The sequence below is a fragment of the Otolemur garnettii genome, unplaced genomic scaffold (assembly GCF_000181295.1).
Source record: "Otolemur garnettii isolate 467f Iridium unplaced genomic scaffold, OtoGar3 scaffold00027, whole genome shotgun sequence".
NCBI classification, from domain to species: Eukaryota; Metazoa; Chordata; class Mammalia; order Primates; family Galagidae; genus Otolemur; species Otolemur garnettii.
The window spans coordinates 12369259-12380125 of NW_003852422.1; positions in this window are offsets into that span (position 1 = coordinate 12369259).

Genomic DNA, 10867 nt, shown 5'->3' on the forward strand with positions numbered 1-10867 from the left:
AGATAAACCTCAGAAGTGATCCCTCCAATCCCCCTCCCTCCACTCATTCTCCCCCTCCCCTCTCCCTCCCCTCTTCCCGTATTCTTAGGCTGTTATTAGGTTATAGCTTACATATAAAAGGTATAAATTAGTTTCATAATAAGGGTGTGTACATTGGATACCTTTTCTTCCATTCTTGTGATACTTTGCTCAGAAGAACATTTTCGTTTGTTTGTTTTTTAACTTATCTCTGTCACCTCTAAACCAATCCCTCCTCTTTTTTCTCCTCCTGAGTGGTGTCCAAACTTTTGGCTCTGCCACCTCTAAACCAATCCCTCCTTTTTTCTCCTCCTGAGTGGTGTCCAAACTTTTTATGCCACATGGGAAGGAAAAGAGCTGCCTTTAATAAATTATGCTAAGTTCATTGAATACCTATGATAGAGAAGAAGGGTATCTTGACTCCTACCTAAGGCCATTCACAAATTTCCATTATAATTGGATTGCAGGGCTACATAGAGCACACTAAAGCATTTACATAAGATTAAGTAAAGTTTAACAAATTGGACTATGGATAAGTAAAGATTACCAAGTTGGACTATGTAAAATGTTAAAGGTCTCGTTAATCAGAAGATTCTATCAAAGTTGAATATGTATATAACCCATGACCTAACAAATCCACCTTGGTTATACATCAACACAAATATTCACCCATGGGCACCAACACACACATACAAGAATGTTTATAGCAGAATTATTTAAAATAGCCAAATACTGAAAACTCAAAGATACATCAACAGTAGAATGTGTAAATAATAACACTACACAGTAATGACGAGGATGAACTAGAGCTGCAAACCACAAAGGGGATGAGTTTCCCTACAATATTGAACCAAAAATCCAAACATAGAAGAATACATAATGTGTGATTCTCTATACAAAGTTCAAAAGTAGGCAAAATTAAACCACCGTGTAGGAAGTCAGCATACTGGATATATTTTGAAGAAGATGAAAAGGAACCCAAGTGGGTATTTTGGAGTGATAATAACACTCTATTTCTTTATCTGGGTAGTGATTGCATGGGTGTTCATGCTGTGATAATACATCAGGCTATATGTTTATATTTTAATATTTCCGTATTTGTGTTATTCATCACAAAAAAATTCTTGTTTGATTTACTTATAGGTATTTCATAGTTTTTTTGTTATTATGAATAAGGTCTTTAGTTTTTCCATTCGTTTATTTACAAAAAGCATTTTTTATGTGTCAGTTACTGCTTTAGGTACTGAAGTACAGCAATAAATACGGTATTAAAGGTCCTTTATCCATTTAAATTCACATTGTATTGGGGAGATGCATACAACGAATAAATAAGGTACTTTCAGATATAATTAAGTGTTATGCATAAAATAAAGCATTGTTTGTAAATAGTTAATTACTGATGGATAAGAAAACCTTTTTTAGATGTCTAGCAAACCATCTTGAAGAACATTTTATTTTTGTAAGCTGTCAGTTTATTTGATGCATTTCCCAGAAAGATAATCATAAAATCTCTGATAAATGACTATTTTTCTGATAGACTTGTTCTTCAGTATAATGAAAGCCACCTAATTTCTGATTTCTTCCCCTATAAATCAGATCAACAAGCATAGCACTAAGTCCTCATTTATTTTAAAAACAGCACTTACCTGTTGTCAACAGCAGAGGGCACTCTTGAAGCAAGAAACCAGAGTATGGCACCAACTCGCCTTCGTAAAATTGCCTGGCATTTTTAGTTCAAAACTTCTACACATTTTGTACGAACGGGAAAAGGTACCCAACAAATAGGCAAAACTACTAGACGAAGTAAACAGTGAGGATCAAAACTTTTCAGCTGATGAAAATACTGCGGAAAAAATCAACCATGAAGGGAAAAAGAGCTACAACATAAGACTGTTTTATGGATTAAATATCATTTGAAAAACAATCATAACATGAAGAATGCTACAAATCATATTTCAAGAACTCAGAATAAACATGAATAACAAAATAACAACAGCAAAGAGGTAGATGTGTAAAAAGATCTGTCGAAACACAGGAAAGAAATTATAGAAATAACAAATCATCTCAAAAATAAGAATAGTTAACAAGCTGCCTACAGCAGAAAGTACTATGTGGAGCATAGAGAACAGAAACTAAATAAAGAAAAGCTAAAGGGACAAAATAGAAAGCTAGAAACAGAATTAGCCAAAAAAAAATAAATAAATCTAAAATATACATAACTGTACAGTTGACCCTTGAACATGGGTTTGAACTTTGCAGATTCACGGATCTGTGGATTTCCTTCCATCTCAGCCACCTCTAAACCAACCCCTCCTGTTCCTTCTCCTCCTGAGGGGTATCCAAACTTTTGGTTTCTCTGGACCACATGGGAAGAAGAGTTGTCCTGGGCCACATATTAAATACACAAACACAAAAGAAGTCTACCAAGCCAAAGGTCTGTGCATAATTTTCATGATATACCGGCCACCACAGATAAGCAAAAAAGTTTTCACATAATCTGCATGCAACCAGCAGGACATCTAATGTGAAGTGAAAGGATGAAGAACTTTTCACATTTTCTCTTCCTTCTTTTCTCTAACTCTCTTTATTGTAAGAATATAGCATGCAATACAATCTATAATGTGCAAAATATGTGTTCATCGGCTGTTGATGCTATCAGCAAGGCTTCTAGTCAATGGTAGGCCATTAGTAGTAAGGTTTTGGAAGGAGTCAAAAGTTATGCGTGGATTTTCAACTGTGCAAGGGGTCAGCTTCTCTGACTCATTTGTTCAAGGTTCAATGATCATCTCCAAAGTACAAAAAAAAAAAAAAAAGAAGTAGAAATGATATTAAAGCCATAATCTAGCAAAGCATTTCAAAAATGAAAAGAATGCTGAATCTATACACTGAAATGGTCCGCAGTGCACCAGGAATGTTGACCCTGAATGATGAAGTAAATGTTAGTCTTTGACATCTCCAGAGAGAGAAAGAAGAGGAAAAGACAGAGAAAGAATGAATCAAGTCATTTGGAATGAGATAAAAATAGAATCTATATTTTACCTCAGACGCCATAATACATTCCAATTGAATCAGAGATCTAAAATTTTGGAAATGAAACCACCCAGCTTAAAGAAGAAAATGAGGATAAATTCCAGTCAACCTGGGAGAAGACAAAGCCTGATTTAAAACCTGGAAGCACCAATGCAGTGGCTCACTCCTACAATCTCAGCACTTTGGGAGGCCAAGAAAAAAGGATCACTTGAGCCTAGGAGTTCAAGACCAGGCTGGGCAAACAGTGAGACCCTTGCCTCTCTAAAATTTTTTTTATTTAGCCTGGGACTACACGTGTATGCAACCATGTAGTCTCAGCTGCTCAGGGGAGGATTGCTTAAGCACGGGACTTCAAGGCTGCAGTAAGCTATGACCACATCCCTGCACTCCAGTCCAAGCGACAAAGCAAGATCATCTCAAAAATAAATAAATAAATATTTGAAAAAAATATATAACCTCCAAGTAATAAAAGAAAAACTGGTAAATTTGGCTTAGGAAAATTACAAATATAGATAAAAATAAGCAAGGTCAAAGAGAAATGATAAACTGAGAAAAGAGCTTTGCTAATTCTAATCCAGAAAGCTAATCTTCCCAACACACAAAGACCTCTCTAACACCCGGAAGAAAAATAAACACCTCCATAAATATGATCCAAAAAATGGGAATTGTGCTGGAGAAAATATACAAATGACTTAACTATGATCACATGCTCAAATTCATTCAAAACAAGACAAATTCAATTAAATAGATATTCATCTGCTATTTTTTAATCCATCATTTTGGCAAAAACCCAAAGACTTTACAACATCCTGTGGGTGTGCTTGTCAGGAAATAGGAACCTATACACATATTGCTAATGGGAGTGCTATGGTGCAATCTTTATAATCTGAATTTAGCAATACCTAACAAAATTACATACACAATTGTACTTTGGCTCAGCAGTTTTACTCCTAGGAATTTACCTTGTGGATATGTCTCCACTAACACAAAACAGCATGCATGCCTCTTCTTCAATTATTTGTTAACAACATTTTTTAGTCATACTTCCAATTCTTCTTTCTAAGCTTTTGTCTTCCACTTTTTACATTTCTGCCTTTATTGTTTTCACCTTTATCTGGATTTGTGAAGCACGTTGTTCTCTTTTCAAACTTCTTGGGGTAAAACAATTTATGTGTTTTAATTATTTTCTGTTTTCTAATAAATGAATCAAAAGCTTTCATTTTTTTTCTCCAGATAGCTTTTGTACTTGAATTATTGGTATCTGGGAAAGGTGTATTAAATTTATCCACCATTTCTGTCGATGTTTCAAGTTCTTTTATTTGCACCTCCTTGTATTTTGAAACTATACTATCTGATTGTATTGTTTAAATTTTGGTATGTGGCATCTTTTATGAAAGTGAAATATTTATCTTTGTTCCTATTATTGTTTGGGACTTTGATTGGATTTTTCTGATTTTCTGTTATTATTTTTGCCTTCCTCACGTTAATATTTCTCTAGTATCTTTTTCCCCATCATCACTTTAATCTTCCTATTGTTGCTGTTTTAAATTTCATCTCCTATAAATTCTCTACCAATGGCTCTCTGTCTTTTTGATGTAGTATGGCTTTTGACTGGCCAATTCAACATATCCACATTTCTTGGAGCCAGTCTTACTTGTACTTTTTTGACATTTTGTTTTGTATATGCCGTGCTTTCTTGATTCTTTTTTGTTTCTTTTTCACATTTCTTTGACTTGACCAAGTGTTTTTCATTTTCTTTTATCTTAAAGTTTTGGAAGTCATGCTCCTGTCTCAGTTCTTCAACTGGTCATCCTCAGGTTTGACGCCAATATTAGATATAATTCTCTCTTAATATCTAAGGTTATTTTCCCCACCACCTCCTGAAAGACAACAAAAACCTCAAAAGTTTTATTTCTTTCCTTCCTCTGTTTCTTTAACTCCTTCTTCACATCTTAAGCCAACCATTTCTACCTCTCAATATGAGATCATCTAAATCTTGGTGTATAATTATTTGCTCTACTTTAAACTTAAATTGTGTTTTACTCTTCTTTTTTGCATTACTGCTGTCCATATTGCCCATTTTCTTATCCAGTTCATTTTTTAAGCTCTTTTGGAGTAGAACTTGTAGACATTCTTTTGGGTTTTAGTTTGTTTTTAAGACTGAGGGTCTTTGTTGATGTACTCTGCCCTCACAGTTGAATGTGGGTTCTCAATGGGCCCTTTCAATCTGAGGATACATGACCTTTTTTTCAATCCTATACGTTTTTCTTTTCTTATTTCTTTGTGTATTTTCTCCCCTCAGTTCTTTCTGTTCATTTTCCTGAAGTGCCCATTAATAAACGTTGAAACTCCTTAAACTACCTTGTATGACCCAACACTTCTTCCTTTTATTTATTTTTTTATTAAATCATAAACCCATAGATTACGTATACATCAACACATGCATGGGGTACAATGTGGTGATTTCATATAGAATTAGGAGCATTTTCATCACACTGGTTAATGTACACCTCATCTCATTTATTTAATTATTGTGTTAAGACATTTATACTCTATACTTAATAGATCTGACATGGGCCCTTGCATTATGCACCGTAGGAGTGATCCCACCATTCAAGTGTTTTCAATTTCTTACCATTTTGTCCCGTTTTGTAGAATTCCATAGCTCTATCTTCCAGCTCTTTCGCTGTGCTCATTCTACTCTTCAGTCTACTTACTAAACTGTTGTAATAATTAAGTTTGCTTCCAGGAACTCTAAATTGGTCTTTTAACAAATCCTTTTTCTTATTTTTATGGAGTTATTAATTATAATGTTTACATGTGTTTAAAAATCTCTTGTTTGCACTATTAATTCTGTTGAGGTTTACATCCTTCTTTCATGTGGTTATTCTCTTCAAACATTTGGTAGGCTTAGGTCATAGGCATATCATTGCATTTGAGATCCCTCATTAGTCTGTGTATGAATACTGTTTTGAAGTTTACCACAGTCTGTCTTGGCAATTTAGTGGTAGGAAGGGTAGGCTGTACTTTCAGGAAAGTAGACAAGTGGTGCACAAACCTTGTATGGAAACTTCTCCTGTTCCTGGATTTTGTCAGTCACCTGGGGGCACTGCTATATCACCATTACTGCACCAACCTTGGGACAAAGGTCTCTGCCACTCATTGGGTGACACACAATGGAGCCAGAAAGACACAGATCTGTAGAGATGCTTCTTCCATAATCCTTGAACCAGCCACCACAATGGCTGCCTGCATCAGTCCTCCTCTTTTCCCTCAATCCTTCATTTCCAAGCTTAAAGATCACTGACACTCACAATTCTAGACTCTACGCTACCACTCAAAACTTTATCTTGAATAAATCCTGAGCCTTCAAGGTTCACATGTGCAAAATAAAGAAGTGGAAACAAATGATGCATTCTTTACTGTGTTCTTTATTTCTACTTGGGATGATGCATTGAGGACTGGTTATCTATATACTATTTAACATCTAGCCACACAGCTGGATCAAATCCTAGTTCCTGGACTACATTATACAAATTACTTAATCTTTCTGTGCCTCAGTTTCCTCATTTAAGTATGGATAATAATTATAATGTACCTCTCAGCATGATTGAGAAGATTAAATGCACTGATGCATATAAAGGTCTCTAGCTAATGCTGGCACACAATAAGCACAGTAATATTAGTACCATCACTGCTGCAATTCAGAGATTTCATAGTTGCAATCTTATACTGGATACTAAAACTCATTCCATGCTGAACCCAACATTTTAAGCAAATCAAAACCACCCTGAGATATCTCCTATGCCCAGTCAGAATAGCCCACATCACAAAGTCCCAAAGCTGGAGATGCTGGCATGAATGCAGAAAGAGGGAAACACTTTTACACTGCTGGTGGGACTGCAAACTAATACATTCTTTTTGGAAGAAAGTATGGGGAATCATCAAAGAACTCAAATTAGACCTCCCATTTGATCCTGCAATCCTACTACCAGCCATCTACCCAGAAGAAAGAAATCCTTTTATCATAAAGACATTGGTACTAGATTGTTTATGACAGTTCAATTTACAGTCACTAAGATGTGAAAACAACCTGAATCCTCACCAACCCAGGAATAGATTAACAAGCTGTGGTATATGTACACCCTGGAATACTATTCAGCCATTAAAAAAGATGGAGACTTTACATCTTTTGTATTAACCTGGATGAAGTTGAAACACATTCTTCTCAGTAAAGTATCACAAGAATGGAAAAACAAGTATCCAATGTACTCAATACTAATATGAAGCCAGTAGACAACCTAATTTTTGCTCACATAGGAGAAAAACTCATTTCAATTCAAGTTAGGGGGAGAGGGAATGAAGGAGAGGGGAAAAGGAGGGTAAGTATGCTCCCACTGAATAGGCACAATGTAGGGGTGTCTGGCACACCTTTTGGGTGTGGAAAAAACTACAAAAGGGACTCTACTTGACAAACTCAAATATTGTGACCTGGTTGTTTGTACTCTCCCATTAACCTGAAATTTAAAAAAAAAAAGGAAGAAAGAAAGAAATCAATACTAACAGAAAGAGTCATGGCTGCCAGCAATTTGGGCACACAGTAAGAATTCTAAATAAGGAGTTTTTCTCTCTCCTTTGAGAAGTGATATTTTACTTTTACTGAAGGATTTTCATCACTGGCTTTTTGAGTCTTTGACGGCACTGGATTCCACTCAAAGCAGCATGTATTTAATTTTAATTCCTGTGATTTACACAACATGTTGCCCCATGCTGGGGATTAACCAGGTTTCCATGGGCACACACCAAAATAGATCTGAGAGTGATTTTCTGTTGCATTTGCACACAAAAGCCAACCTGAAATTGGCTTAAACATGAAATTCTTCAATCATGTATTTTCCATTCAAACCTCTATGCTATGTTTCCTTGTGTCTTCAGAAATTTTCACAAAATAAATGTCTGAGGCCATCTGACTTTTTAAAATCTACTTCCACATAATCTATTTGTTTTCAGACCAGATGCTGATAGGAGACTATTTGCTCAACCTTTTATTTCTGAAGTTTGTTAGCACGTCTATTTTTGCTTTTTTCAGAAATTTAATCAGTATCATTAGGTAATCAGCCAAGTTAAAAAGGTTTTCTTTCATCATGTCTTTCGTTATGGACGTTATGACAATTCATCTGCTTTCTTCTCCAGAAACACAATAATTCTTGGATTTACTTTCTGTTCACTGTCAACTGCCCTCTTATTTTTCCTATGTATTTTGAGAGAAACACTTATATACACCCGATTCACCTCAATTTTCCAATGTCTCAGTTTCTTTGCTGCCTTCAAAATCTTAAATTTTTTATTGCCTTTTTAGTTCCATAGCAGTCTTCTTAAATCTCATTCAGTTCTTACACATATCATCACAGTTTATCTTCAAGAATTTACACTTCAGTTCCATAGATGTCATCTCTTCTAAATCCTATTAATCATGCCCCTAAAAAATGTTCTAGAATTTTCTTCCAGGTCTTGCCATGTATCATGTTATGCACTCTCTCTCTCTCTTACTCTCTCTTTCTCTGTAGTTTTCTTATTCAGCACTTAATATTGTTTAACAATCCTGTATTTTTCCCACTTATTCCCATTTATTTAGTTTTGAGCATAGAATGATCTATTCAGAACCTATGTGTGTCAACAAAGGCTATGTGACTTTCTGTCGGCACTGCTGTTGTGCATCTGGTTGCTGTCGAATCCTTTTCACCCACCTGTAGCTAAAAATTTGTTTGCTGCACATGATGGATAATATTATTTAAAGGGAAATCTATTATTATCAGAATATGGGGATTTATGAATCAAATATTATGTATAATGGAGTTCATTTATAAGCATTATTTTTATTAAGTAAAAAGGAAAAATTGGGATTTCTTTGAGTAAAAAAGAGGACAAGAAAATGGATTTGGGAAACTAAGAGCACAGGATGAGTGATGTGGCTGAAGCACATGTTCAGAGCTGGCACCCCATGGTGGAGCAAAGCGGTCACTGAGTCCACTGCACCAGCTTCCTCCTCTGCTGCCCCAGTTGGACTTCGGCCTGAGGTTAATGGCATTCTCATGTTTTCATATACCACACATGAAAAAGAAGTAAACAGCAATTAGAGATGAAGCAACATATGATCTGGCCTGGTCCAGCTCAAGGAAAACACTGGGCATGAGTTTGAGGGAGAGTATTCATCAAACATCACATGAAACCAGGAGAACTCGGGCTGAAATATGCAGAACACACAGTCTGTGAACTAGAGAGACCATGGGTGCCATACAGCCAGAGTTCTCAGTCAGCACAAAGCAACTGGTTGCTTTTGAATCTACATTGCCTCATTTGTTCTACCTATTGACATTGCTGGATGGAAGGAATCTTGAACTGAAAAAAAAGGATTTTATTCTCCTGGTGATTTTCCTGCTCTGGTGGGGTTTCTAGCAATCACAGCAGCTTCCTGACTTGTGTGTTCGTCCTGCCTCTGGCTGCCATATTGCAACGTCAGTCTTGCTGCCATGAAAAGTGACAAATCAAGAGCTCCCAATTTTGAGCATAATTCCCAGTGCCTCATGGGCTTCCATTAATTATACCTCTGCTGGGCTAGGGAAGAATCCTGTCCTCCCTGTACAGCCTGGCTCTGTGACACTCTGAACTGAAAGGGTAGATGCAGGGTAGAAACCACAAACCCTGATACCAGGGATTTTCCTGTTCTTGGTTCCACCAAAAATATTTCACTTGTGATGACGAAACTGCCTAGGATGGAAAAAGCCAATGCCTGTCCTCATAAGTCAATTGCGGAGTTTCACTCAGTCTTCAAATGGCTGCGTAAAAAAACTGGTAAGAAAGACAGAGTTGGGGAGAAAGGAGTGAGTACAAGAGAGATAGATGTCCAGAATTTAGGTTGGCAGAGGTCTTGTGTCTCTGAACTCAGAGGAAGGCAGTAAGTAGTGGGAGGAACCAAGGCAGACTGGGCCACAGGTGAGCCCTCGACTGTGCCTCCCCATCCAGCCCCATTAACCTGGAGGCAGCAGAAATTTCTTTCATATTCTGAGGATCGGTTTGCTGTCACTCTTAGGTTTAATCATTGCTGTGAGGTTTTATCTTTTTATCTGTCTTGATATGAAATTACCATGGAAATTTGGGAGAAATTATTACTGGGGCTAATATATTTTTCCTGTGTAATTGAGAGGAATTGTTAGTTTCATGAAATCTGTATTTTTATATCTTTGGATGAAAGTTTTAAAGTTAGTTATATCACTAAAAAAAGTCACTGGGCAATATATTATATGCTTTTTAGCTAATAGCAAAAGTGCTTTATTTGCTAAGAATAAACATTCTGATCATAGGTTAGTAAAGAATGTGTTTACTGATTTACATAAAGATTTAAGAATCTTACTCTTTCTCCCTATTACAAACAGATATGTTTTTGCTGTCATGCCTCAAACTCTGAGAAATCTCAATAAAAATGAAAAAAGAAATGCCAGACAGTGCAGACCAACATGCAGGTCATGGTTACCCAGCTCAGCATCCTGATGCCCAGTCAAGAATGAAATGAGCCCTGCAAACATCAGCCCCAAAGGAACCCTGGGAGACACTAAGCTGAGTGTCTATTATCTGAGATAAATTAGTCCCAAGAGACATGCATTCTGGGAAAAGAACTGACTAAACTGCTTCACATTACCAGTGACAACTTTCTTAGACCATAAATGAGTTTCAATAATGAGAAGGCTGCAGGAGGAAGGTAGAACTTGTCTGTCACAACACAAAGAAATCAGTAGGGTAGGAGAGAGCGGGGGAGGAGGCC